Raw genomic sequence first — 5,000 nt, 5'->3', positions numbered from 1 at the left:
ATGGGGTGTGGGTGTGATGGGGTGTGGGTGTGAGAGGGTGTGGTGTGATGGGGTGTGGGTGTGAAGGGGGTGTGGGTGTGATGGGGTGTGGGTGTGATGGGGTGTGGGTGTGAGAGGGTGTGGTGTGATGGGGTGTGGGTGTGATGGGGTGTGGGTGTGAGGAGGTGTGGGTGTGAGGGGTTGTGGGTGTGAGGAGGTGTGGGTGTGTGGGTGTCGGTGTGAGGGGTGTGTGTGTGTGTGTGTGTTTGAGGGGTTGTGGGTGTGAGGGGGTGTGGGTGTGAGGGGTTGTGGGTGTGATGGGGTGTGGGTGTGTGGGGTTGTGGGTGTGATGGGGTGTGGGTGTGGGGATGTGGGTGTGAGGAGGTGTGGGTGTGAGGGGGTGTGGGTGTGTGGGTGTCGGTATGAAGGGTGTGGGTGTGTGTGTGGGGTGTGTGGGTGTGAGTGGTGTGGGTGTGAGGGGGTGTGGATGTGGGTGTGAGGTGGTGTGGGTATGAGGGGTGTGGGTGTGAGGGGGTGTGGGTGTGGGTGTGTGGGTGTCGGTGTGAGGGGTGTGGGTGTGGGTGTGTTGGTGTTTGTATGAGGGGTGTGGGTGTGGGGGGGTGTGGGTGTGGGGGGTGTTGGTGTGAGGTGGTGTTGGTGTGGGGGATGTGGGTGTGGGGGGTGTGGGTGTGGGGGGTGTTGGTGTGAGGTGGTGTGGGTGTGGGGTGTGTGGGTGTGGGGGGTGTGGGTGTGGGGGGTGTTGGTGTGAGGTGGTGTTGGTGTGGGGGTTGTGGGTGTGGGGGGTGTGGGTGTGGGGGGTGTTGGTGTGAGGTGGTGTTGGTGTGTGGGGTGTGGGTGTGAGGTGGTGTTGGTGTGGGGGGTGTGGGTGTGGGGGGTGTTGGTGTGAGGTGGTGTTGGTGTGGGGGTCCCCTGTGGGTGCCCATCACTGTGGCTTGGCATAGATGTGCATCAATGTTGCTGGCTGGGGAAATGTCTGTCAGCAGTGCGGGACTTCCATTGGTGAGACACACGTGGCCCCTGTGTCTGGGTTAATGTCCCGTCACTTGGAAAGTGGGCCAGTGCTCTGCTTCCCATGCATTTGTTAACTCTGTTGGTTGTGCGTTGGGTGCTTGCACGTACACTCATGAACACACACACACGCACACACACACACACACACACACACACACACACACACACACACACACACAGAGGAATATCATAATTTTTGCAGTGTTGTGCTTGTTTGCATTTGCAGTAAGATCATTTGTCAATGCGTGTGAAAGACGTATATATCATTGTTTTCAATAATAAGAGGGGGTGGGGGAGGGAGGTTGTCAGTGCACGTGGAAGACGTGGTTACAGTCATGAGGATGTTCACTTCATGGCACAGCCACAACCGCCCACCAGCACACCAGCTTCACATCACAGGTGTTTGGAGAGATAGTTCACTGCAATGTCCGACACTGCTGCCGCTCTCCTCTCCTCCTCTTCCTCCTCCCCCCCTCCCACTACTGGTTCAACACACACCACAGACACACACACACACACACACACCACAGACACACACACACACACACACACCACAGACACACACACACACACACATACACACACATCACACACACCACAGACACACACACACACACACACACACACACACACACATACACACACATCATACACACCACACACACACACACACACACACACACACACACACACACATACACACACACATCATACACACCACAGACACACACACACATACACACACACCACAGACACACACACACACACACACACACACACACACACACACACACACACACACACACACACCACACACACACACACACACACACACACACATCTATGTCACATATGTAAAGAAATATTAAATGAAAGTTCCACAACATCTGCTGCTGCTGCTACTACAGTCACTCCCATTACTAGCGCTGTTTCTGCTGCTAACACCATCACTACTACCATTGCTGTCGTTGCTGCTGCTGCTGCTATTACTGCTTCTGCTACTTATGTCAGTGCAGAGATCAGTACAGAAGTCCAGCTTCCAAATAACAGAGCATTGCCGCTCTCCAGGGTTCCAAACCAGGGTTCTACCCCAGGGTTCCCTCCGGAAAAACTAGCGAACACTGATTGGATACGTGACATCCCCCCACCCCTACCCCCACCCCCAATCCCCACTGGTGTGGAACCCTGGTGTAGGCCCTGAAGTGGAAACCTGTTGTGGAACCCTGCTGTGAACCCGGGTGTGAACCCTGGCAGGGAACCCTGGTGTGGACCGTCTGGAGAGCGGGAGTCGGTCACCCGTGGAAGGCACATCACTGCTGGGTGTATTCCATGATGGGTTTGGGTGTGTGTGTGGGGGGGGGTGGGGGGGGGGGGGGGTGAGAGTGAGAAGCAACAAATTCCTGTTCATGTCTGTGGCTGACGTCACGTTTGGATCACCTATTCTACAGGCTGTCAAACGCCTCTGCCCCCCCCCCCCCCACCCCCAACCCACCCTTCCTCCCCCTCCCCTTCCCTCCACCCTCCTGCCACCATCTGCATTCTGGCTTTTCCAGGGACGTTAAATTCTCACTATCGTGGCGCAAATACTGGACCCATTGTTTATGGCGGTGTTCGGTGCTTCGGAAATGAGAGCATGTCTGCCAGCTGTTTGTCATTTGTCTTGGTCAGCCTGTGATCGACGCAAAAACTAAAATCCGATCTGCCCACTTTCTGGTTTTTCCGTCAAAATGAATTGATTCATGGTGATGTGGTCAGGATGGACAGGTTGTACACACAGCCCTGTCAGGACATCTGGGATGGGTGAGGAGTAAGGGTGTCAACACGCTACATTCTGACAAAAATAACTGCTTTGTTGGCGCTAACAGTATTTCGTGTGAAGACGTCACAAAACAGTGAACTGCACAGGACACGTCCTGTCCTGTCATAGGGTACACGTGTTCTCATATCAAGTCCTTTCCTGTCATAGGGTACACGTGTTCTCATATCAAGTCCTGTCGTGGGGGTACACGTGTTTTCACATCAAGTCCTGTCGTACGGTACACATGTTCCAAACCTAGATACGTGAAGGATGTATCTGCAGACGGACATTTAAAGACAGTAACAGGAATTGCTCTTATAAGTATGGGCACATAGACACACACAATGATTAAATGGTTATTGCTTATAATCAGTTTGTGTGTGTGTGTGTGTGTGTGTGTGTGTGTGTGTGTGTGTGTGTGTGTGTGTGTGTGTGTGTGTTAGGTTGACACAGATGGTCAGAGAAGGCCGATTCAATAAACTGTCAGTGCCATGATTCACACCATCCCCACCTACCATCCACACCCACACCCTTCCTCCACACGAAGCATCGGCATTCCACGGGCAGTTCACGGCTGCCTGTTGCCGTGAACCCACTGTCAGCTGTCTGTTGCCGTGAATCCACTGTCAGCTGTCTGTTGCCGTGAATCCACTGTCAGCTGTCTGTTGCCGTGAATCCATCATCAGCTGTCTGTTGCCGTGAATCCATCATCAGCTGTCTGTTGCCGTGAATCCATCATCAGCTGTCTGTTGCCGTGAATCCACCGTCAGCTGTCTGTTGCCGTGAATCCACTGTCAGCTGTCTGTTGCCGTGAATCCATCATCAGCTGTCTGTTGCCGTGAATCCACTGTCAGAGAAGGCCCCGCACTGTAATTGTGTCACTTCATGGTGTTCAGCTGATCTTTTTCCCGACCAAACACAGGACAGCACCTGTCAATTCCCAGCAGCTGTCGATACCTGTCCCCAGCATCTATTAACCCAGTCCCCAATATCTTTCTATCCAATCTCCAGCATCTTTCAATCAAATCTCCAGCATCTGTTAACCCAGTCCTCACAACTTTTAATCTAATCTCCTACGTCTTTCAGTCCAATCGTAAGCATCTTTCAACCCAACCCACACACCTTTAGATCCACCCCTCCACAACTTTCAATCCAACAACAGCTGTCAATCCAGTCCCCAGCACCCGTGAATCCCCAGCATCTGTCAATCCAATCCCCATCTGACAATCCAACTCCCCATCTGTCAATCCAACCCCCAATCTCTCAGTCCAACCCCCCATCTGTCATCCAATCCCCATCTGCCAATCCAATCCCCCCAGCATCTGCCAATCCAATCCCCCAGCATCTGTCAATCCAATCCCCCATCTGTCAATCCAATCCCCCAGAACCTTTAGATCCACCCCTCCACAACTTTCAATCCAACAACAGCTGTCAATCCAGTCCCCAGCACCCGTGAATCCCCAGCATCTGTCAATCCAGTCCCCATCTGACAATCCAACCCCCCATCTGTCAATCCAACCCCCAATCTCTCAGTCCAACCAACCCCCCATCTGTCAGTCTAATCCCCCCAGCATCTGTCAATCTAATCCCCCCAGCATCTGTCAATCCAATCCCCCCAGCATCTGTCAATCCAATCCCCCCCCCATCTGTCAATCCAACCCCCCATCTGTCAACCCAATTACCAGTATCTTTCAATCCCCAGCATCGCTCAATCCCTATGATGCTGACAATACTTGCCCAGCGGCAGAGCAACACTGTGTGAGTAACCCCCTCCTCCCCCCCTCCCAGAGTGCGGAGCGTTACACCGGGACGGCTGTATACATCCATCCTGGCAAACACCCCTGTGACAAAACAGGCACCCAGACAGAAGGCAAAAAGTGAAGACCTACCCTCTGCCCACCACCCAGCCATCCGACCCCCCCCCCCCCCCACCACTACCCTCACACCCCTCCACGTTCCCCAGCAACAAAACAAATTGGCCCCTTCGCGCGTCGTGCAGATTATCTGCCCATTAGTATTAATAAGGGAACAATGAGGTGAGACAACAGACGGAGAGAGGCAACAGGCTGAATCGTGAAGGCAACATTTAGTGGACAGCGCATAGATAGAGTGTGGGATCCATGCCGGGCTGTACCTCCACGCCTCTCTCCCTGTCCGTCACTGGGGAACGTGGTCGATAAATCCCACCCCC

The sequence above is a fragment of the Babylonia areolata genome, chromosome 10, assembly GCF_041734735.1.
Source record: "Babylonia areolata isolate BAREFJ2019XMU chromosome 10, ASM4173473v1, whole genome shotgun sequence".
NCBI lineage: Eukaryota > Metazoa > Mollusca > Gastropoda > Neogastropoda > Buccinidae > Babylonia > Babylonia areolata.
The sequence above is the reverse complement of the archived record's forward strand: the minus strand, read 5'-3'. Positions refer to the sequence as shown.